We start from the raw sequence: 25,277 nt of genomic DNA on the forward strand, positions 1-25,277 counted from the left end.
CTCTGTCCAACCTCCTGGGGCGTCCCTGCCTACCGCGCCCCCCGTGCCACACACCCCATTACTCGAGATTCCAGGGGTGCACCGGCTACTTCTGCGCGGCCCCGCCCCTCCGGCGAGTCACAAACAGGGACACATGGGCCACAGGCTGGCATTTCGCGTTTTCGCTTCTGTCTGGAGCTCTCTGGTATTAAAAGAGAACAGAGACCAGGTTTTAAAGATTTCTACATCCAAGTCCCTCGAAGGAAAAGTTGGTGTGCCCGAAAGTGCACAAAATCATAGCAACTGGCATGTTTCCGGCGTTTATTACGGGCCAGCTGCTGGGACCGGCATTTCCCTCGCATTATCTCATTTTGTCTTCACAAACACGGTTTAAAACAGGGATGAGTTTCTTTGTACAGATCCAAACACAGAGCCTCGCAAAAAGTAGAACCTGCCTGACGTCTCAATGCTAGAGGCAGACAGGATCCAAACCCTGGCTGACTCCGCGTGCCGGTGTTGTTCACGACCACGCAGCTCCACTCTGTACGCGCACTCGCACACTCGCGGCACACTCACACACACACACACACACACACAATACACAGCACCTGCACACTCACACCCTCACTTGCATGTGCACACGCACTCACACACGTGCACTCACACACGCGCACTCCCGTTCACTCACGCTCAGACATGCACGCGGACTGGTTTCCCATTTAACAACACGATCACGTAACACTGACCCCGTTAGACCGTCCGAGAACTGGTCTCTCCCAGACACCACCCCACTCTCAGAGCACCTCGAAAACGAAGGTGATTTTATCACTGGAGTTTACAGATCACTGGGAGTAAGGGAAACTTTCTGGCACAAGGAACTCACGGTACCGATGAAAAAGATCCACCAAACTAGTAATGAATAAACACAAATGTGCCATTGTTTTGTGCTGCACACAGTCCTATAGCAGAAAAAAATTAAAATTATACAGATACTGTATTAGAAAAGCCAACCTTATGTGACACGGGCTTATTTTAGAGCTCTGTCAAAACAGAACTGTCATTTCAACGTCAAAAAGGGAGTTAATTTTTCTGCATCTACATACCCCGTTCTTGCCAACAATTGTTCCCGTCATCTCGCGGCACCTGAACTGAATTTTCTGGAGGTGGTTCTGAAGGGGCTGTGGCAAAAGGCACCCCCTCTGGAGGGGAACCTGCCAACACCTTTGTCTCGCTCTTTCCTCCACTTTTTCCCCCCGCTCCTCCTGCTGGGAAGTCGCTAGCTCTTCTCCTGTCCTCCGCGTGCCCGTTTGCCATCAAGCTGTCTGAGGACAATGGTGACGGCTAGTGACCCTCGTGGGCTGTCACACTGAAGCACCCGGGGTGGCCGTGTTGGCGACTCAGGGGTCTTTGCGGGGCATCACTGGCCAGGATCAAAATGGGCCAGCGCCCCACATCGACTCCTCACTCTCCTGCCTGGAAAGGTTGTGACCCGGGCACACAAAGGAGGTCAAAAAAGAACGACCCTTACAGTCCGTTCCTCCCCACATGCATTCAGATTGTCCTTTGGGTCAGGCCTCAATCTACGATACGCATTCGGGATTTGGGGTTTTGTCGATTTTCAGCTTCGATTTCCTCGACGTTCGTCCACAAGTTGCTGAACTCAACACAATCAAAACGGAACTCTTGATTTTACAACCAGATTGCATCTTGCACACCCCTCTTCAATTTGCCTGAAATTTGGAGAAAAGATTTCCTCACATCTTGTTGGCCACTCGCTTGCTCAACTGGGCCAGAGCTTTTCCCCCAGATGCTGGAGCCAAAATCTTTCCTCTGGTCCCGCCCAGAGTGTCCGAGTAAACCTACCAGGGCCATGCGTGCGAATCAATTAAAATTCGGTAATGTCATTTAGAATGAAATACCCCAATCATCCCTTGATGCCTTCCATGACGGGGCTTATATTTTGTTTTTCCAAACCCAGATCGCTTCTTTCCCCTCAAGTTCATGACACCGAAGCTGTGGATAAACCAGGCCAATTCTTCTGTAGAATGCTCTACTTTCTGGACCTGACCCGTGGTGCCATTTTATCTTCTAGCCCCCGCAATTCCTGCCTACTGGACGTCAGATACAAAGAGGGTCCCCTAATCATTTGTCATCCACACCGCAGTACTGTTGTGAGTGAAGAAGGGATTCATTACTACCTACACCTGGATAACAAGCATGACACAGGAAAAGGTGTGGACAGCAAACAGATGTGTGCTGACCCTTGGTCTAAAGGCTTGAGTTGAGTCTGGGTGAGCTACGGGGCAATACTTCCAAGGTGACACTGTGTCTTTCACCTTGTCACAGTGCTGAGTTTGATTACCTGGTGAAGTGGTGATCATCGGATCCTCTAGTGCACGTGCATGGTTTCACTATTTGCAATTAATACCTAATTTGTGGGGTGATTATTTTATAGGGCACCTTGAGGATATCTTCTCTCCAGCACCTTGCACCTAATTGTTTTGGGACCCACTGATGAAACTTATCAATGCTATTATTTCCTTGGGGCTCGCGGAATGGTGTTTTCTAAGTCCGTCCTTTATCCTGGATGTATTACAGTTTGTATCTTTTTCATAATGAAGAGCTTCCTCCCAATACTCAGAGAAAACTTAGTCCCTCCTACAAAGACAAGGCAGAGTCCTCCCCTTTAGTCTACCATGTTCAGGTTGAGGACTTGGGATGACAGTCACCTCAAATCGGGATTCAATTTTTAATATGATCATAAGGTATATCACAGTCTGAAAATGTAGCAAATGGCTAAAGCATTGTAGTCAGTATTAAAATGGAAATAGACGTATTTAGAACATACACTTGGGTGCCTGGGTGGCTCAGTCGGTTAAGTATCCGACTCTTGATTTTAAGCATCCGACTCTTGATTTCAGTTCAGGTCATGATCTCATGGTTCATGGCTTTGAGCCTCATGTCAGGCTCTGCGTTGACAGTGCAGAGCCTGCTTGGGATTCTCTCTCCCCTCTCTTTCTGCCTCTCCCCTGCTCTCCCTCTCCCAAAATAAATAAATAAACTTAAAAAAAAGAGAATATGCTCTTAATCTTTGGTCTTAACATAATGAAAGCCAAATGCTATGTCTATACCCCGAATGTGGCTTGTTTCTGAGCAGAGAGCAGAACACGTTATGGTGTCCTGTGAGTGTTGTGTTTCCTTCACTCCATTTGGTAGGATATAATCTAAGTATTCTGAGCAGAGAGCAGCCAAGGTAGGTGAGGGTGTCAGTAAATTCAGGTCATGTTCTATTAGTGGGAAAACCTTCAAGTTAAAGGTTCATAGAGTTAGTAATTTTCTCCTCTTTCCATTCAATTGAAGAAATAGTTATTGAAGTCCTGCAAGGTGCCAGATATATGCTATGCTTTCGTACATATTTGTATCTATGTCATAAAAAAAAAAAAAGTCCATGCTTAGCTGGAAAATCTGGAAACTCTCAAAGTTTAAGATTTTGTTAACATTACATGTCTCAAAAACATTCTAATCATCAAGACTGATTTTAAAAACATAATAAAGGGGGTGCCTGGGTGGCTCAGTGGGTTAAGCGGCTGACTTCGGCTCAGGTCATCATCTCATGGTTCGAGAGTTCAAGCCCAGCGTCGGGAAGGCTTTCTGCTGTCAACACAGAGCCTGCTTTGGGTCCTCTGTCTCCCTCTCTCTCTGATCCCCCCACTCTCACATGATTTCTCTCTCTCAAAAATAAATAAATATTAAAACACACACACACACACACACACACACACACACACACACAGAGTAAAGCTCCTAATTATATTTTGCCCATTTGCTTCAAAAAAGTGGGTTGGGTATAGTTAAATCAAGGTGGGAGTTAAATCAAGGTGAAACTGTAACAGAGACATTGTGGGGAAAACCAGGCACAGACTCAGCAGAGTCTTTTAAATGTCTGGTGTTTCTATCGCCTGGGCCCAGTGGGTCCCAGACAGAGCTAAGGCGTTCTGTCCTGTGTGTGTTAGAACGTGGCCATTTTGGTCACTTCCAGACCTCACAAGAAGACAGAATCCAAGCATTCATGTGTTTGCAGAACCCACACCATCGTTCAAAGTTTCCAAATAGCAGTTGTCTCTTCAGATGGTGACCGAAGGAAGACGTGTGGGCGGGGAGGGAAGAATCTGGAATCCACCACAAAATGTGCCACTGCCTCAACATGGAGAGCAAAACTTGAAAATCTTCATGTGAAAATATAATTTTTTAATGGTGTCAATCATCAAAGTTAACTCTAAACCAGTAGTATGCTACGAGGTGTTTAATTAATTTGAATGAGGATGCGAGATTGGTGACAAATTAATGACAACGGACTCCATGGGAACATCAACCATTTAAATTTAAATGCTGGCCAAAAACAAACCAAAAAGAAAAAAGAAAAAACCCAACAAACGCCAAAGCTGGAATTTCCAAGGCAGCCTCCAAAGCCCACCTCCAATCTGGAGCTCAGATCAGGCTTCTGCCATGAAGGGTAAAGTGAAAGAAGAAAAACATAGTGGCTGAACAACCGGACAGAGAGGGTAGGTCTGTGCCTCTGATGACTGTTACCACTGCCTCCCGCCAGCTGCGGGTGGGCTTTGTCAGTCTGTGTGTGTGTGTGTGTGTGTGTGTGTGTGTGTGTGTTGGTGGGAGATTTAAAATCTTACCAAACAAAGGAGTCTGTGTAAAATACATAAGCCGCATAAGGGAGCAGAGTTAGAGGTAAGTTCCTTCTTACAGTTTTTAAAGTCTGTGTTTAAGGGCAATTTGTTTGTCCTGCGTCTTAGTGACATCTAACTTCATCTCGCTCTTCCTCAAATAACAGGAAGGACTTCCCTCGAAGAGGCTTGTCTTCTGTGGGGAATTTATTGCACCTCTGTCCACAAAGCATTGGTTCACCCATCCGCTAATGAGGCCATCCATTCAGTAAACATGCCCTGAACGTCCTGTGATTAGCGTCACGCCAGATTTTAACGGTGTCCCCCACGGTCTTCTTATCCAAGAGGTAACCCATTTCATCATGAACCATCTTCAGAAACGGATGGCGACTGTCTTTTAGACGTGACAAGTGAAGTGAGTACGTGCCTGAGCCAGACCACCTCCTTCCCTCTTTTACAGATACGAATATTCTTACTAAATGGATGTTAACTCTGGGGAGCGTAAGCGCCCAAACCCTTTATGTGTGGACCATAGAAAACATGTTTGTTCCTGCTTTTTGGCCCACGTTTTACATTGTTAACCGGGTCATCTGGACGGTGTGGTGGCTCCTCTGGGACATCTGTCAGGCTATTCCTGTTTTGTTCTTGTGAGCACATACTGAAGACAAATCCAATGGCAGACATCCTGGAATTTCACATTTCCCCAGGAGTAGATTTCGGTCACTCCTAGTTCGAGAGAGAGAGACCCTCGGCACTTTCTTTCTGAGCAGATGTGCTCAGAATCCAGGGTTACTAGCTCCATAAACCAGGCTAGGGAATTTTTCAAAAACAAGTATACTCACGTGATTCACCAAGCAAGGAGGGACGACCCTGTGAGCCCTGAACTTGAGCAGGAGGGAAGAAGCCTAGACTTTGCCGGTACTTGCCGGGAGCTGAGGGATGCATAACTCAGGCTCCTTCTCCTTGTGAGGGACTATATTATGTCACAGGAGCCTGGGGACCGTCTGCCTGTAAAAGTGCAATGAAACCGGGACGCTGCACACTGAGAGCTGGAAACATCACCACGTTGGGGGGGTGCACACACAGAAGGGCTCACGGGATTCTGGACCGAGAGCCCCTCTGGTCCCCATACAACAGCCTGAGCCCCAAAAGGAACTCCACAAAGTGTGGTCGGCTAAGCCTCAGAGCTTTTTCCAGAAGCCGGTGGTAGTGATGATTGACCTCCGTAGCTGGAAGGCCCTTGGGAACCTACAGTCAGATCCCACCATGTTAAGGTTGGAGTTTATGGTCCTGGTACCGTGACATCTAGCTTAATGTAACTCAGGGAAGGGAAGTGACTTGTCCACGGCCATACTGTCAATTACTCGCCAAGGTACAACTAAAACGATGCCCCATTTGGTACCACTAGAGCCATAGACTGGAAGAGGTTACTGACGATGATTCCCCACATCTACAGACTGCATTGCCATTTTGAATCCATCTGTAAGGCAACATACGGCCTGAGGGGACACGGGGGGGGGGGCCCGATTGCTGTCATGGAAATGAGGTAAGAGACCACCGAAGAGTGAAATTACTCTTGGAACAGAGCTGGGCTAGAGTCTCCATCTCCCGGATCCCATGCTGGAACCACCACTATTGCACCAGATCGGAGGCTCACTATAAAAGCATTAATTTTTAGCAGTCATTTGGCCTGCTTAGATCTTTCTTAAGTTTATTTACTTGAGAGAGAGAGAGAGAGAGAGAGAGAACAGGGGAGGGGCAGAGAGACAGGGAGACACAGAATCCCAAGCAGGCTCCGCGCTGTCAGCACAGAGCCCAATGTGGGGCTCGAACTCACGAACTGCGAGATCATGACCTGAGCCGAAACCGAGAGTCGGACGCTTAACCAACTGAGCCACCCAGGCGCCCCCCTGCTTAGATCTTATAAACTGCCCTGTATCATCAGCGCTCATGAATTATTCTCTGCAATCTCTTAAGCGGATGTCTGTCTCTACCGAGAACTTGACTCGTGTAGGGGTCCACAGCGGAGCCCTGGGTACATCAGCATCACTGAAATGGGCAGCATTTCAAATCATCCCCCACTTTTTGCTTTCTCTGGTTCACGGTGACTTGGCTAAGGAACTCTAAGGCAACATTTTGCGTTGGGATACAGGAATTGCTAAATTATTAGGACACAGTCACCGTCTTCACACGAAGATGCAAACACCCACAAGTTTAAACACATTTTTGAGCCAAATCAGCACTGTATCTCTAGTTAATGTGTGTTAGGTACTTTGCTATGGAGCCATGGGGACAAAGGTTTCTATAGCAGAAGGTTCTAGCTTTTTGTGTTTTCTCCTATCAAAGATCAAAATAAAAGCTTGTCTGAGCTACGAGGTTGTTTCTGGTTTGGGTGATCTGTCAATGGTCACTTCGAGTCATGAATGAGACGGCCTCTCCCCCAAGTGACCCAATGGGTCCTCAAGGTGGGTGGTCATGATATCGACACAGGAGAAGCGCATGCAGAGAAGGGGTGGGTGAAGGTGACTCTTTTGGTTGCTGTTAAGCACGTTGAGCAAAAAGGCGTGTTACTCCAGCGAACCCCGTGACCATCACTGCATCACTCAGGCTGAGTCTCTCTCCTCCCCTTAATTATCATCTTAGTAGCCATCCACTCATCGCCCTGCCTTAGCCTCTCCTCCTGGAAGCCATCTGCCTCCTGCTGTGAGGTTCATTTTCCTCCCACGTGACTTCTGCTGCACACACAACAATCCGGAGGGGCTACCTGCCTGCTGCATCAGACCCGATCCGCGACCCACGGTCGAGCTGACATCCACCTCTACGTTCCGCACTTCACAGCTGGGACCTGGCTCTGTGACCACCTGGACTGAAATGCCTATTAACTCAACTCTTGCCCCAGGCCCCTGCAGGGACACTTAGATGCTGACGCGAAAACCTCTGCCCTCTGGGGGACACGGGTGTGCCAACACATAAATGATGATTCTGCTCGGGAGGGGTAGGCTGAGCTCAGTGTCAAGTTCAGTCACTCCTTCCATGAGCTTATACAATCATCGGGACCCTCTTTAAGGAAAACATGACAGATGTATGACTACGAAATCAGGTCCTGGACCTTGCAGGGGCCTGTGCACGTGACGTGTCCTCACGCGTAGGCTTTATTAACTTCATGGACAATCTGCCGCCCGGCTCAATTTACGTGTGTGGACACTGCAAGGCGGGTGCCCTTACCACCCACCACCAGCTCTTTATCTCGCTCCAAAGACTTTGATCTAGTATGTTCCACCTACAGGCTCCTTTCCCTAGCCAAATTCTACCAACTGGACCGGACCCCACTCATCCCGACTTCTCCACGAAGACACCCCTGATTGCATTATTTTCCCTTCATTCTCTCTCTCTTCAATGTCCTAATGCTAATGGTGGCCCTATACCTACATACAGGGTCTCACGAAAAACGTTTGGATTGTTCCAGGTTAGACTTATCGGGGCAATTTGATGATCAGTTCTAAGAGGGCATGATTTGGTTTTATGGCTTAACGTCCAACATATGATGGATGCTTACGACTTGCTTGCGTCACAAGGAATGGTTGACCTTGACAATTCCACCTTCAAAACCAATGCTTAGTGGCACCAAGGGGCATATGTTTTATAGTGCATGAGGTCCTACCAGGTGAATCAACTCTGAACATAAACTGGCATCCTCCCCCCAGATTTATCTGTCCCACACGTAACTCTCTAGGATTGCGTGTTTGCTCTGCTCTCTCGTCATTCTACTTATTCTCCTTGGAGGGGGAGGGGGTTGTCTCAATGCCTCTCATGACTTCAACTGTTTTGTATGTGTGAGGACCCCAGATCTATATTTCTAGGCCAGCACTTTCCCCCCCGAGCTCCCAGCTCCTTTATCTGACTATTCTTTCACATCTCTGCGTCCCTAAGGAAACCATACAGATCGAATCCATAACTAAGTACAGGAATGCGGCCGTGAAAAAGACAAAACCTAAAAAGTGTGTTTGAACCATTTTGATGTCTGTGCGTCTGTGCTAGGTGAGAAACTCCCCAAAGGCAGAGGTGAGTCTCGTCCATCTGTAAATGCTTAGCACGTCACCTCGTCTGGAACAGAGTAGGAATTACGCAAGTCTTTGGATTAATAAATAATGTGCAAAAACATGAACAGTTCCTGCTGTGCATTGCGAAAAATGGTGCTGCATCTAAATGCTCACATAGAGTCTTCATGGGTCACAGGCTCTGCCATGTTCCAGTCAAAGATGTCTTTGGATGGGGTGCCCATCACGCTCCCCCCCCATCTCCAGCATATATTCTTTTATTTAATTTTATTTTAATATTTATTTTTGAGAGACAGAGAGAGAGACAGAGCATGAGCAGGGGAGGGGAGGAGAGAGAGGGAGACACAGAATCCGAAGCAGACTCCAGGCTCTGAGCTGTCGGCACAGAGCCCGACGCGGAGCTCGAACCCACGGACCGCGAGATCATGATCTGAGCCGAAGTCGGGTGCTCAACCGACTGAGCCACCCAGGCGCCCCCAGTATATATGTTTCCATACATACAGGTACAGTTACTGGAACTGGCAGAACCTTGCATTTTCCTACCTGGAGGAGGCATGCTTGAATTTGGCTCCCAGCGCCCCTCCCTCGCCCCCTCCTTCGCTGGGCCTTCTCACTGTACTCTGTATGTGACTCGCTTGTAAAAAAAAAAAAATCTCTACTTCTCTCTCCTTCCTACATGAAAGAACTGTTGCTTTTGACACCAAGAATGTAAAGGTAGATGTTTTTGAATAAGGAACTAAAAAATGAGAGGAAGAAACAAACCTGTGTTTAACCAAGAACCGTTCTTCAATCGGATTTCACTTTATGAGTGAAAACATGGGTTTAACAAGTTAAATCCTAAGGAACCCCAGAAATAGGTGTGCTCGGAGGGTGGGCTGATGGGGTAGGTTGATAGGAAAGACTTAATGGGAAATATTTTCTCAGAACAATGACTCATCCTATATTCAAAGGTCCTCGAATTGTAATATTTTCTTCCGAATCAACGTTACAGTGTTGACAGCTGCTCCAATGGACTTGAATTCCATCCTGATGTTATAATTTTCTGACTTTCAATCACTCGTTTGTTTTCATTTGTTTTGTTTCGTGTCTTGGTCCCTAGGCGGGCTAAGAAGACACAAATGCTCAAGCTGTGTTATTAAGAGGTACCAGGTGGGGGACAGATGACCCACCCTTAGAAGAGGGGTCCGCGACGGAGCCCCCGCCTCACCAGAAGCGCTCCAAGGAAGAAGGGGCCTCTGGAAAAGTGGCCAGGGTCCACTTCCTCTAAGGTCAAGAAGCTATGGAAAACCCGAGGTGCTGACAGGTGAGTGCCTGGTGAGGGGGGCAGAGGGTGAGGGAGAAAGGCACGGGGCGCACTGCAGGGTGAGGGGGGGAGGGGCTGGGGGCACAGTGCGATGGGGGGACAGCCTGGCAGAGCGAGCATGGAGGCAGGTGTAGAAGCCCGTCCTGTCCTTTAATGTGGGACTGAACTTTGGACGGCGGCAGGGTATCTCCAGGGTGCCTGGGGCAAAGAGGACGCACCTGTCCCAGAGGAGAAGGTTCCAAGCAGGTGGCACAGCGACCGGGAGCGCCTGGGCCGCCGTGGCCTAGCGCAGGTGTCCAGGGGATGAGACCAGCCTGGGCTGCCCTCCCTGCAGGCACCTCCGTGGGCCCAGCACTCGGAGCTCCAGTAGCTCAGATGCAGGGGGGAAGTGGGAGAGGGCCAGATGCCAAGGACAAAAGACAAATGAACGGAAATGACTGTCTAAAAGTGAAAAGGCCCCAGTGGGGGAAGAAAGAGCCACCTCCAGGGAGTCCGTCTTTCTTCTGGGTCACCCTCCCCTCCAAAGGGCTTTCTCCCCATCTCAAAACCCATCCCCTACCTCACCAGTCCCCCCCCCCGCCCCCTCCCCAGCCAGGAATCCCTTTGAACTCGATTTACAAGTATATTTATTTTTTTTTTAAATGTTTATTTTGAGAGAGAAAGTGTGCAAGTGGGGGAGGGGCCGAGAGAGAGGAGAGAAAGAATCCAAAGCAGGATCCCGACGCAGGGCTTGAACTCACGACGAACTGTGAGATCATGACCCGAGCCGAAACCAACAGTCGGACACTCAGCCAACTGAGCCACCCAGGGGCGCCTACAAGCATATTTAAATCATGTTTTAAGGTGTCAGGAATGAAAGGGAGGGGTCCTAAAATGGCCCGAGAGGGCGGCTGCCTCAAGGCCTCACCTGTGGGTCTCCCCTTCGTACCTTCTGCTTCAGTCCATCAACATGGCCTCTCACGGCCAGTGAATGTGCATTTTCAGGTCATTCCCACTGAATTAGGTAATATTTGGCAAAGCTGACTGAATCCCTTTGGGACTTCTTTATCATACTTAAATGTCTCAATAATTTATTTAAACAAGAGTCTGTGAAGCAACACAAGAGGTGAGGGACGGGGTCAGGTTTGCAATCCATCACCCCGGGGCTGAGCCCTGACCCTCCCTGTTCCTGAGTTCTGCAGACACTGCTTGCATGACCTCATGTCTCAGCCTATTCCCTCATCCAAAGGAAGAGAAGAATCTCGTACATCTTATGCTTCTGAAGAGTCAGATAAGAGCCTATTTCCAGCACTCACCATTGAATTCAATGCATATTATGATCAATAGCATTGATCACGTCAAAGGTTAGCTCTTCCTCGGCTCGCTCCCACCCCAAGGTGTTCTGTGGGGTCCTTTCCTTTCAGGAGATCTGAACCGTCCACACCTCGTTGAGTTCCTCTGGAATACACACAACAGTTGGCCCCATATGTTTACCGTCCAAAGAATGAATTAATCTGCTGGCAGCGTAAGAGGTTTCAGCCTCGACTTCCAGAATTCTGAGATCTGATGTAAGAGAAAGTCTACAATTTACCCATTAGAGCCCGGATGGGTGGCTCCTGTTTCCAGAGCCGAGGGCTATCCGCCTTAGTCTAACCCAGATGAGGCCTCCCCCTAACCCGCCCTCTTTGACCACATGACTTGTTCTTGTCCCACGTGATGGAAACGTGGCATCGGTACATCCAAAGATCTGTAAGAGGGTAAGCTCTTCGTGCTTTGAGATCGCCACCTGAAATTGTCAGGATCCCTGTCCAGAATCGCCGCAGACAGAAAGGGGCCAGTAATGTCTAATGTTCATCCCCTCAGGGACCCGCCCTTACGGATGCCCATACGGAGCACACCTGCTATTTCTGTGCCCACGTTAGTCTCAGGATGTTACCCTGGGTTGTACTGACATGTTGGAAAGTTAGCACGGGCTGATGGAAGCTTGTCCATTCTCAACCCAGTGATCTAGTGACCCTTCTCATCCGGAGCCACTGGACCTAGGAGCCACGTTTATTAAGCTTGGAAATGTGGGCAACATGGTTGTGTTCATTCTTTTGGTCCAAAAATAAGTTGCGGGGTTTTTTTTTTAGGCCTTCAAGTCTCTTCAGTGGTCAGCTAACACTACGAAAATAAACACTTTTAGTTTTAAAATATAAACGTCAATGTGGGCCTAATTAATTAGTTGAATTTTGCCAGATTACACATTTTACGCATTATCTACAGATCCCTCGCCACCCCCAGGGGTTACGTTCTCGAAATGTTCCTCGACTGGCAAAACCCAGGCCCCTGAGCACAGAGGCGCTCAAAGAACAACGTGTCAGAGGAAAATAATAAAAATAGTATCGAGCATATTTTTTATAAAAAGCAAAGCACATTCCCAGAGGCACCCATTTCTAAGATAGAACAGATTCTTTAGTGATAAAAACCCAGTAAGGACCCTTCCTCCAGAAACACGTGTAAGGTTTACCATCAATGGTATAGTGAACAGGGGGCACTTGATTCAGTCATCGTTGGACTGAAATGTAACATGTTCTAAATCTTCCTGATCCCCTGTTGAAGAGTTAAAGGTTTGGCAGAAACGATTGTGTAACTGCTTGGCCTTTAAAGAAAGGATCAAACGAACAAGAACACCTTCTCTGGGCTTGCCCTCATCTGTGTGTTCTCATGCCAGGGTGTGAACTGGCGATTTTGTACACCCCTCACGGACGTGCCCACACGTCTGCCGGGGGCAGGATCAGTGTAGGGGTGACCCCGCGGTATAACTAAGGCAAAACCACCGCGGTGAGAGGCTCCTGCATGGCATCGGTGTGGCGTTTTACATGAATCGAGCGCCTTTGTTCAAAGGACCCCCGTTCTTCCCATCTGTGCCAGCCGGCCGGTGTAGCAGCCGCGGCAGGGGCAGGGAGACACCCGTCCCTTCCTGGGTCGCGCTCTGCTGCCCAGATGGTTCCAGGCCCCTCCTGGCCTTCATGGACCCTGAGGCTCATTTCCCATATGTGAAGTGACGCTGACTATTCTAGGTGTCCCCAACGCAGCCTAGATGCTGCTGCTCATGTTTCGGCACTTGGTGGACATGCCATGTGGCCCAGCTGAGCTCCCGAGACCTTCCCGAGACTTGGTGACGGTCTTCCTCGGTGGGGCCACAACCCACAGAGGCCCCCGGCCCTTTCCTCAAACACTGTGAGCCACAGCCTTCTAGGACCTTCCTTGCACACGGATGACAAATGTACCTTTGAAACTAACCAGCTGCTTCAGCTATTGAATTTTATTTAGTAATTTTTTAAAGCTTATTTATTTATTTTTCGCAAGAAAGAGAGTGAGAGAGAGAGAGAGAGAGAGAGAGAGCGCCAAGCAGGGTCCGTGCTGTCAGTACGGAGCCCTGTGCTGGGCTCCGTCCCATGAACCATGAGATCATGACCTGAGCCACAATCAAGTCAGACGCTTAACCGACAGAGCCACCCAGGCGCCCCTTGCTTTGTTTCGTAAATTTAAAAAGCAAGTTGATCATAAAACAACAGGAATCCCCATAATTGAAGTGCTTGAACTGATCCCTCATAATCTTATTTCTTTGCACACAGCCAACACACGGGTATCACATGCTACCGTGAGGGACACTGTCCAGTGACTAGGCACTAATGTATCAGATTTTGCAAGTTCCCCGTCCTTCCATCACAGAGACAGCTTGGGGACCAGCGTGAGTCACCACCCCATCCAAACGTACGGACAGCTTGAGACGACGTTCCTCCCGTCGGCCACCGATCATTTTAACGAATGCACTTGAGTCTCTCTCAGAAAGAAACAAGCCCACACTGTGCATAAGTCAAAGACAGAGACACGGGCAAAGCCTGCATATTGCTCGATACGAGCAGGGAGCCCGTGGACAGGCGGGACGCTGGCACGTGCTGGGATCTTCACCAAGCTGACAGAGGCAATCGCTGTCCTTCTGTATTCCTACGCCTCCCCGTGCACACGGGGCTGGCGCGGGCTCCTGAGGACATACGCTGTGTCCCGCCCCGTGTCCCCTGTGTTCCTTACATCCATGCATTTCCACCCCGTCTGCCGTGCAGTGCAGGCCGAGTCACAGCGGCCCTCTTGGCAGGAGAGCAGCGAGGACACTTAATGGAAATGGAAATTTGGAGAAGGGCCTTGGGGGCAGGCAGGGCTGGAGGGAGGCCGGGACCAGGATGGCACGAGGTCAAGTCAGAGGTGTGGCTCGTGGAAATGCTGAGGAAAAACTGGAAAGAAGAAAAGGGCAAGTTCAGCCTCAACCTCTCGCTTGTTTCGAGTTTTAGAGACATGTGAGGGGAACGTGCCCGACCTCCCCAAAGTCCTCTTAGAGACGCAGATTCAAGCCGAAGACATAGGGGGCTGCAGGGTTAGCAGGGACGGCTCCCGCACAAGAGGGTCACAACCCCGGGCGGTGCAAGGTGGCAGGGGGACATTTCAGTTTGGGGGGGGGGGCTCCGCGGTTTCTGGAGCCAGGCGGGCCTCGTGCCCGGCTCAAACGGGTCTGCAAAGCCACATCCCCCTTTTCTCTGCCACTAAGTCCAAAGCTCAGGCTTTCTGCCGAGAATGGACAGTTGCTGCAGGGCTGAGAGAGGGAGAAGGTCCAATATAAAGAAAAGGATCATATTCCAGAGGCCTCTCGTGAAGCCTTTCAGCGGAGGCAGACGGACCCTGCTGGGCGCGGCCAAGTATTTCCACGGCCTCGTTTTCACCGCCTGTGTTCCCTTCCCCACCTTGCTTTGTGGTCATGCCGCCTCTCGCTCCAGGCCTGAGCTCACTTGCCTGGGAAAGCTCTCAGGAAGCTGCATCTTGGATGCCCCCCAGGTCCCGGGCGGTGGGAGGACCACCCTGGGTGGGCACGCTGGGCACCGGTCACCTTTTCGGGCTCAGAGGACCCTTCACTTACTGCCAGGAGCTCTGGGCTCCTGTAAGAACCACGCCAATTTGAACCTGTTCTCCTGGTTCTACAGGCCACGGAGTAAAGCAAGTAGGGGAGGGAAGTGAGGGATTGCACGGGCAGGTGTCGTCGAGGACGGAGAGGGGCCGGGGACGGGCGGGCACCGGGCCAGCCCTAATTCTACCGCTACCCGGGGGCTGCAGAGAAACCTATGAACCGTTCTGGGCCCCCACTGCCCTCGCTGGAAACTGGAAAAGTTAGATCAGTTCACGAATCTTTTCCAGCCTGTGATTCTGTCTCAGTTTTTCTCCTGCTACGATTATGCTTGACAGGGGATAAGGAATTGCGGGGTTCCTTCTCATGGCTAAGGCTAAGGCACCACTCCAGATAGACGCAGGGGCCCAGTGTCCCGGCAAAGCAAAGATGGCTTTCGTCTTCGCTTGCCTAAGGCAATCAAAACAGGAGATCCTTGCTTATTGTCAACTGATTTGCCCTCTGGCCTCTGCGTGGGTCACCGTGGAAAGCACTCTCCAAACCCCTCCGAACTCTCCTCCGCTGAAAACCACGAAGGCTGCGTGTTCAAATGGAAAGCTACCCAACATGGATGGAACTGGAGAGCGTTATGCCGAGTGAAATAAGTCATACAGAGAAGGACAGATTCCATATGTTTTCACTCCTATGTGGATCCTGAGAAACTTAACAGAAGACCATGGGGGAGGGGAAGAAAAAAAATGGTTAGAGAGGGAGGGAGCCAAACCATAAGAGACTCCTAAAAACTGAGAACAAACTGAGGGTTGATGGGGGGTGGGACGGAGGGGTGGGCGGGTGATGGGTATCGAGGGCACCTGTTGGGATGAGCACTGGGTGTTGTATGGAAACCACTTTGACAATAAATTTCATAATAAAAAAAAAAGAAAATGGCAGGCTACAATTTTTCTTTCATGTGAAGTACAAGACATTGTTGCTTGCTAACATTCTTTGACATAACACTGGCAACATGGACGTTGAATAGAATTGGAGCATTCTACAGTCCAACATTTTGTCACAGTGGGGCTCCGTCAAGGAGGTACATGACGCCTGTCAGTAAATCATCCCCAATGTTGGCCACTACAGATTCTGCAACAAATTATTTCAAAGTGCTATAGCTAAGTATTCTTTGCTACAGGAGTAAAATGTCCGTGCGCCCAGCCCCTGTGGCAGAGAACCCTGCCCTGAGCTGGGAGGCTCTAAGGCCTGCAGCTTTGCAAGAAAATGAAGCTCTGTTCTTCCCTGATGGGGCAGCCGAGGCACTGGCCAGCCGGGCGTCCCGTGCAGCGTCCCTCCTGCCACCCACCCACCCTCCACCCTGCGGCTCTCCCTGGCCTCTATGTCTCTGCAGCACCTCCCTGGCACCCCATCCTCCTCACAGCCCCCCTCCGAGCCCTGTGCACCTGCTCGCCCCCGCTCTGCGCCCTCCCCCTTCTCGCGCCCACACGCAGGGCAGGGCCGGTCCAATCGCTCCTGGTGCATCCTCCACCCCTAGCTCTCTCGCTGGGGGGCAGGGGCACTCTGAGATTTCTGGCCCCACTGTGACTCCCAGCAAGCCTGTTGGGTGTTTAATGGACAAACCGAACAAAAAAGGATGCCTTGGGGCCTCGTCCTAACATTTGCAGGAAACGAGGCCTCGCCGCTTGGCTCCTCGCTGGCTCTGCCGTCCGGTGAAACGCACAACCACACGCACATTGAGATCCGCCACGGAAAGGGGGGGGGGGTCAGGGGTCTCCACGTAGAAAATTAACGAAGCGACCCACGAAATGAGTTCCCAGAGGCAGCCGAAAGCACAAAGATAAGTCCCCCAAACAACAGACTTGGTCTGCCCCCCCCAGACAACGAATAAATTCACTCTGGGCGCAACATGATGGAATATGTTGGCCGGACGTAGAAGACGCTTGGCTGGCCGACCTTCCCGTGGGCTCTCAGAAGGCTCCACTCTGGACCAGGGATGCGTCCGTCGCCCCACCCCCAGAAGGAGGATTTCTACATCAATACTCTCTGGTCTCAGACTTGGCAAGGCAGGTGGTTCAGGAGAGGTGAACTAGAATTATTCCCCCCTGACCCATCTGTTTTGAAAACATTAAATTCGGACACAGAAGCAGACAGAACACAGGCTTGCTGTGGGATCAACACGTAACCGTCTCAAGGCTTTTGTCTGCGGATATTTCCTCTTTCATCTTTGTGTAAACAAGATGTCCAAAGTCTATGCTGATGAGATTAAGCAGTTTGACATGTGACAACTGGCTGAATATTTTATGAATGTTGGTTCTCCACTCCCTGAGGACACGGGAATGGGGCTTCGCTTCCCTTCCTGGCATTGCCTCCTCACGGTCTTGATTACTTGCCCACACTCCAATGTCTGCTGTTTGTCCCGTAGTCACCTCCTCAGAGTGCAAAACTGTCACTGACCAACTGTAACCCCCACGTGCAGAGCTGCGACAACACAGCATTGCTGGCCGTGGCCCTGGATGTCCACGTTCCGTCTCCAGGATCTACTGAACAGTTGACCAGCCTCCTGTGATGCTTCTCTGCCTGTAACCACCCAGCAGCCCACGTCCCGGGAACGCGTGCCTCTCCTCACCCCGTCTCCCTCTTGTCTCAGCGAGGACTTTCCCCCAGGACTCCGCCCGCCTCTGGAAAGGACTCTATGCCTTGTGCTCAAATTGCCTGTCCTGACACCACCTTGGCAGCTACTACGAGATTAATCTTCTGAACGTAGTTTCTTCATTTAACATTTGCCGGTTAAAAGAAAGCAAACACAGCACAAACGGTCTAGAAGCTAAGGTCCGAACGGCTTAGATGGGACGAAAGACCACTCACCATCACATCAGATGGTCTTTCCAACCTGCCTTCCCCCTGTCCTCGTCACAAATCTTCGCTCAGGCCAAGCAGGCCTTGAGACGGCCACAGGAAATAAGCTTTTCCTGTCCCCACGCCCTCGCCTAGGCTGTGTTGACTGTCCCTCCACCATTCCGGAAGGCTCACCGGAATCCCCCACCCTTCCTATTCGTTCCCTGGGCCACTCAGCTGTGCGGCCACCCTCCCCTCGGTCACCACTTGTCCTATCCGTGTCCTGTGTGTGTCCTGCAGGCCGGGGTCCCCCTCCTCTGACCAGAGCAGGGAGACAGCAGGTTCACTAACCCACGGTGCTAGCAACCTGCCCCCACAGCTGGGGGCCCCCGGCCAGCAGGTGTGCTCATCTACAGAGTGTGCTCCCGATGGGGACGTCCTCCTCACCAGTGCTCCCCTGACCACCTCCACTGACATAGTTCATTGTTAATTTAATCTTACACCGATGGTTTTGGGTTGTAATGGGCCAATGTCTTCACTGTAAATCACCTCAAGTTCTTTGGGGAGGTGGGAAAGATAGAAATAGATCCAGCTTCTGTCACTGACTTCTTTTCTCTCCACTCAGCCATTGGATTACCAATGCTGTAGGTGCCAGATAAGTATTTTTCAGAGGATAATAATACATTGTCCAGACAACACATTTCATTTCTCGTCTCCAGGTTCAGTGTTTTAAAGGGAAATAGATTTTTTAAATAACGTCAGTAAAACTGATTAGTGATCAATCAAGGAACACTGAAGATCCTGAAAGGGGAAAAAAGTGTCCTCTCACTAAATGAATATCCTACAACTCTAGGTGAAAGAGGAAAGTTGACTTTTTTCCCACACTGACTAGCACTGTTCACGGAGCACACGATTGTAGTTGATCAATGAGCTATTTTTGCAAAACGAGTAGTGGCTTTTTCAAGAGTTTCAAGTTGCTTCACTAAAATTTAAGGTAGCAGTATCATAGTAAATGATTAGCGAAATGTAAGTTGGAAATCTAAAATTGAATAAAATGAGAAATGTCTAAAACGAAATCTTTCCTTCAAATTATTATACAATTTATTCATCACCTAGAGATTCTTTATATTCCTTTCTACTCTCTCTATAAAAACCTGCAAAGAAGTTACAATGATCATTATTCTGCAAGGAGGAAGTTGAGTCTGAGAGAGGTTGTGTAACTTTTTACCAAGAATTATCTTTAGATCCTCTAAAAGAGCTGCGTTGGCATGATATTCTGTATAAATGTAATTTTAAAATGATGCCAAAATTAAATGCTTGACAATAAATCTAACAACATGTGCAAGGCATGTATGAGGAAAACTACAAAACTCTGACGAGCAAAATCAAAGAAGAACTAAATACATGGAGAGACATTCCATGTTCATGGATAGGAAGCCTCAATATTGTCAAGATGGCAATAATTCCCAAATTGATCTACAGATTCAGTACAATCCCAGCAAAACTCTCAGCAAGTTAGTTTGTGGCTATTGACAAATTGATTCTAAGCCTTATATAGAAAACAAAAGACCCAGAAGAGTCAACACAATAGCGAAGAAGAACAAAGGTAGAGGACTGACACTACCTGACTTCAAGACTTACTATAAAGCTACAGGAATCAAGACCATGTGTCGTGGCAAAAGAACAGACAAACAGATCCACGGAACAGAACAGAGAGCTCAGAAATAGGCTCAATAAATATAGTCAACTGGTCTTTGGCAAAGGAGCAAAGACCGTACAACGGAGCAAAGACGGTCCTTTTAACAAACGGTGCTGGAACCATGGACACCCACGTGCACAAAAATGAATCTAGACACAGATGTTACACCCTTCACAAAAACTAATCCAAAATGGATCAGAGACCATGTAAAATGCAAAACCTACATGTAAAATGCAAACCCTAAAACTCCTGGAAGATAAAGCAGGAGAAAACGTAAATGAACTGGGGTAACGATGACTTTTTTTTTAGATACAGCACCAAAGGCATGATCCCTGAAAAAAACAAAAATTGGTAAGCTAGACTTTGTTAAAATGAACAACTTCAGGGGTGCCTGGGTGGCTCAAGTCTGTTGATGAGCATCCGACTTCGGCTCAGGTCATGATCTCACAGTTCGTGAGTTTGAGCCCCGTGTCGGGCTCTGTACTGACAGCTCAGAGCCTGGAGCCAGGTTCAGATTCTGTGTCTCCCGTTCTCTGTGGCCCTCCCCCACTCACGCTCTGTCTCTCTCTGCCTCTCAAAAATAAAGAAACGTAATAAAAAAAAAAATGTTTTTTGAAATGAACAACTTCAGCTCTGCAAAAGTCAGTGTTAAAAAAATGAGAAGACAAAGCACAGACTGAGAGAGTCTACTTGCAAATAACACATCGGATAAAGGACTGCTATCTAAAATATACGAAGAACCTTAAAACTCAAGGAAACAAACAATCCGATTAAAAGGCCTTAACAGATACTTCACCAAAAAAGACATGTGGAAGGAAAAGAAACCTATGCAAAGAGGCTCAGCACCATACGTCATCAGGGAAATGCAAATTAAAAGAAAAAGCAACGAGATGCCACAACAGACATATTAGGAGGACCCGAATCCAGAACACTGACAACACCAAATGTTGGTGAGGGTGTGAAGAAACAGAAATTCTCATTCATTGCTGGTGGAATGCAAAGCGGGTTCAGCCCCTTTGGCAGTTTCTTACAAAACTAAGCATAATCTTATCATATAATCCAGCTGTCGCGCTCTCTGGTATTTACTCAAAGGAGTTGAAAAGTTATGTCTCTACAAAGACCTGCATGCAGATGTTTATAACAGCTCTGTTCATAACCGCCAAAACTTGGAAGCCACCCAGATAGTCTGTAGTAGGTGAATGGATAAATAGACTGATACAGCCAGACAACGGAATATTGTTCAGCACAAAAAAGAAAGGAGCTATCAAGTCATAAAAAAGCATGGAGGAACCTCAAAGGCCTATTACTACCTGAAGGAAGCCAGTCTAAAAAGACGACCCACTTTCTGAAGAGGGGCGGATGTAGTGAACTGATTTGAGTTTACGGAAGGGTGTGTGCCGATGGCGTTGTTGAACGTATGGTGTATATTTCGCCTTTTCAAAATCCAACAAATTCTGAATTTGGCAGGATATCGAGCCCCAAGGGTTTTGGGTATGGGACTGTGGGCTTGCAGAGTAGAGATTCTGATCCACAGTCGGAAAGAACAGGAGCTCGGTGGTCAGGCTGCCTGGGTTCCCGCCCTACCGTTCGCTACCACACGGCTTGTCCTCACCCAGCCACGCCAAACCTCCTTCCATTGACCATAAACAGAATGGGATGATACCAGCCTTGCCTTCCACCCGGGATTATTATGAATGTCAAATTAAAACAGCAGATGAAAGCCTATAAAGTGACTCATAAAAAGATTTCATTCCAGAGTTACATGTTTGGACCAATGGAGAAAGACAAGGAGTCGTATTTATTTCTGATAAATTATTTCCCGGCCCTTTCTGCCATGATTTCCATATTCTTGAAATTCTGATTCACCGAACAGGGTTTAAAAGTTTTAAATTTCCTTACATAGGAATACAATAAAGCAGAAACCAAAATCTAACATTTATAACAACTTGTGCATACAGTCGGTTCGGGTTCTTCATTGCCAAAAACAAACCAAACTGAAACGAAACGGAGCAAAAAGAAAAACCAAACCCATGTGGAAAAATGACTGTAGCAGAGTGAACAATAAGCCAGTCCACGACGAACAGAATGTCAAGAAAGGTCTTTAATATCCCCCATCGCGTGGGCGAGACTAGCTGTGGCATTAGCTCTGTTCCTCTGCTTGTGCCCCGATAAATCTGGCATTATGTGGTAACTGACAAAGGAAATGTCGAGGCTCGCTGCCCTATTTCTACAGATGATCCTTGGCATCAGAAAGATGAATAAATCACACGATGAAAATGGACTCTCTGCGTGCATCTACCCTTCCGTAAAGGGACTGAGAGTTTACAAAAATGCCTATTTCTGGTTGTCTGTTCAAACGAAAGAATAAACACTGCCAGGGTCAACATTACAAGCAGAAAGAGAGAAAATAAGCAAGGAATGAATCCTTTCCATCATCGTGTGTTCCAGTGCCCTGTGCCCGGCTCCTGAAACATTGAATCCGTAAATATCTGGTGGCTGAGTGAGTCAATCGGATAACGACGGGGGGTGGGGGCGATCTCTTCCCTGCTGTTCTGCCCCAAATGATGGAATTCAGGGCATTCTTATTTTTTATCCTTAAGGTGGTACGCATTTTAACCGGGGTTGGGGATCTCGTTATGGAAATCAGGATTTCAGATTTGGCAGAGGTCAAGAACAATTTAGAAACCAACTGGTGTATCATTGATACTGTTGTGCAGGAAAATCGCCCAGAGAGGAGTGAGTACAAGGTCAGTCTTGCATGATGGGGGAGGGCTGGGTAGGAGGGAGTCCTGAGTCACCCAGCTTGGGGCTTGCATGTCACGCAAGTTTCTTTTTTTTTTTTTTTAATTTTTTTTTTAATGTTTATTTATTTTTGAGACAGAGAGAGACAGAGCATGAACAGGGGAGGATCAGAGAGAGGGAGACACAGAATCTGAAACAGGCTCCAGGCTCTGAGCTGTCAGCACAGAGCCCGACGCGGGGCTCGAACTCACGGACCGCGAGATCATGACCTGGGCCAAAGTCGGCCACTTAGCCGACTGAGCCACCCAGGCGCCCCCATGTCACGCAAGTTTCAACCAGAGTGAAGGGGGGCAGGGGCCGGAGAGCTCAAAGCAGGTGCTGAGGTCCTGGCTGCGTGACGTCATCTAGAGACTGGTCTTTGAGTACTGTATTTGGCTTTCCAACTTCAAGTTCTATTTCTTGCGCTCACAGTCTGATAGAAGTACGAAAAAACATACAGGATAGGAAATACAGGAAAAAATATATAGTTGTTTGCACCAGCCCACTTTATTCCCTTTTACACTGTGTCTGGGGAGAAGCTGTGGTCCACGGGGTGCGAGGGCGGTGCAGTGGGGGCGTCCGACACCCCGCTTGTGGCCCGAGCTCATTCCGCTGACCTGCTTCATGCCATCCAAGTCCCTTTGCCTGCCTCATACCTCACACCTCATGCCTCCCAAAGCTGTCTGTCTCCGTGGCAGAACCAGCCCCTGGCGAAAAACCTAGAGTCGTCTTTCAGCTGAGTATCTATTGATTGTTTGTTACGTCCTCACTCTGCTAGTCCCCTTAGAGGGCTTCGTGTTTAACAGGGCTGGTACTGTCTCGGGGCTTAGGAATCCTTCCGTCTGTTGAGAGAGAGGCAGCCAGAGCAGGGGTTAAGATGTGCTCTGGAGGCAAGCTGCTTGGGTTTGAAATTCATCACCTCCAATTCCTAGGGAGCGTGGAGCTTTCTCACGGGTGGGCATGTGCTGGACATGGGCAGAGGGCTGAGAAGGAAGCCCCCAGAGGGGTGATGGTCACGCTACGCTAGGGACAGTGACGAGCCGGGGGGGAAACAGCGGTGGAGTAGTAATGACAGTTCTGGCTGCCAATGGTAGGAACCCGACGTAAGAAGCACAAAAACCTGGAGGGAAAATTCAATGACCCAGTTACAGGAAGCACAGAATAACTGGAATGAGAAACTCAAACGGTCTCCAGACGCTCTCACCTCTTGGTTCTCTCCGCTTGGCGGCTACCTCCTCCTTCCCGCAGGAGACCTGAGCGCTCCAGGTGGAAGAGAACAGGGCGGCTTGTAGCTCTGGAGTTCAGATCTAACTCTGCAGCCCCAAAAGAGGTTATCCCGGGGCCACAAGTCCTGAGAAGACATTCTCCGGCCCAGGAGGATCAAGGGCTCACCCCTGGACCAAGGGGCTGTGAACGGGAGGCTCACGTTTCTACTGGAGCTGCTGGTTTGCAACGAGGGGAAGGCAGAAGGATGTTGAGACGAAGAGACAGCTGGGGGCAGCCAGTCCGGAGAACCTCCACCCACCCGCACCCACACCCCCCACAGCTGTGATAAGCCAGACACAACGCTGGACTCTGAGATAAGGTCAGCTGGGGGTGGCCCTGGGTTTCAGGTGGAAGAGAACAGGGGCAGCGTGACGTCGTGAGGCCGTAGGTGCCTGTCACCTCCCGTAACCCGCCGCAGAACGCACCAACGTGGGCACAGACAGCACGTCCTTGCCACACAGCGCCACCCGGTCGCTGCGCCTCGCGTGAACCGAGGAACGCCGGCTCTGGAAACAGGAGAACCGGACTCGGGTTCCGACTCCGCCGGCGAGGTTGGAAACACAGCTTCAACGCTGAACCTTCAGTTTCCCGATGTGTAAAGTGACAGACGCCCCCTGATCGTCTCACAGGGATCTGGCGGTGGCCGGGACGGCACAGGCGCAATGTTCCTATCTGCCAGAAGAGGAGTGGAGCAAGCCCACCCGGCCCGACCTGCCCGGCAGCTTAGGGATGACGTTTCCCTGCTGTGGATCGATCGGATCGTTGACGGGGAGTGATACAGACACGCCAACCCGGTAGCGTCCATCCCTCCTCACACCTGCTCCCAGAGGCCGGGCTTCTCAGCCCCGTTTTCCAGGGAGGACACTGTTGCCACCAGGCGGTCTGGCTAATGAAGGGACGACTGTCCCGCCTTCCCCGCGCCCTCCTGCTCCCTGCAAACTTGCATGGACTCACTCCCCTCCAGCTCCCCCTCCCCCGGCAACCCGCTTTCCTCCCAGACTCCCCTTCTGGTGACAAGCCAAAGCGGAAAAGGAGGAAGAAGGAGAAACTGAAGAAAGCCACGAAGTTTAAAATCACGTTACACCCTTGCAGACCTGCCCTCCCCCCACCCCCACCCCCCGGGACGTGTCCCTCTGTGTTCGCTGGGGGGTAGCAAACCCTGGAACGAGATGCATCAGGCAGACACGGCTGCTCCCGGGTTGCCCCTGCAGCTCCCGCCAGACTGCGATTCAGTGACTTGGCCTTGCGTGCTTCCCACCCCGGCCGCAAGGTCATTGAGGTAAGGCTCTGAAAACACCCTGTCCCCACCCCCAGGGCCGGATATGGAATCTGCTGCAAGAAGGGTTTCTCTAGGGGGCGCCTGGCCGGCCCAATGGGTAGAGCACGTGAGTCTTGATTTCGGGGTCCTGAGTTCAAACTCCACCGTGGGTGCAGAGATTACTTCAAAATAAAATCTCTAGGGGCGCCTGGGTGGCTCAGTCGGTTGGGCGGCCGACTTCGGCTCAGGTCATGATCTCGCGGTCCGTGGGTTCGAGCCCCGCGTCGGGCTCTGTGCCGACGGCTCAGAGCCCGGAGCCTGTTTCAGATTCTGTGTCTCCCTCTCTCTGACCCTCCCCCGTTCATGCTCTGTCTCTCTCTGTCTCAAAAATAAATAAACGTTAAAAAAAAAATTAAAAATAAAATAAAATAAAAAATAAAATCTCTAAAAAAACAAAACAAAACAAAAACAGAAGGGTTTCTAAAATGAATAGCTGGCTGAAATAAT

General features: G+C 49.6%; 1 pseudogene; it reads right to left on the minus strand.

Moving 5' to 3' along the window:
* LOC102953282 overlaps window positions 1–8,940 on the minus strand; it is a 49,083-nt pseudogene extending 40,143 nt beyond the window's left edge.
* Window positions 8,941–25,277: the final 16,337 nt, after the last annotated feature.

The sequence above is a fragment of the Panthera tigris genome, chromosome B2, assembly GCF_018350195.1.
Source record: "Panthera tigris isolate Pti1 chromosome B2, P.tigris_Pti1_mat1.1, whole genome shotgun sequence".
In the NCBI taxonomy this organism is placed as follows: Eukaryota; Metazoa; Chordata; class Mammalia; order Carnivora; family Felidae; genus Panthera; species Panthera tigris.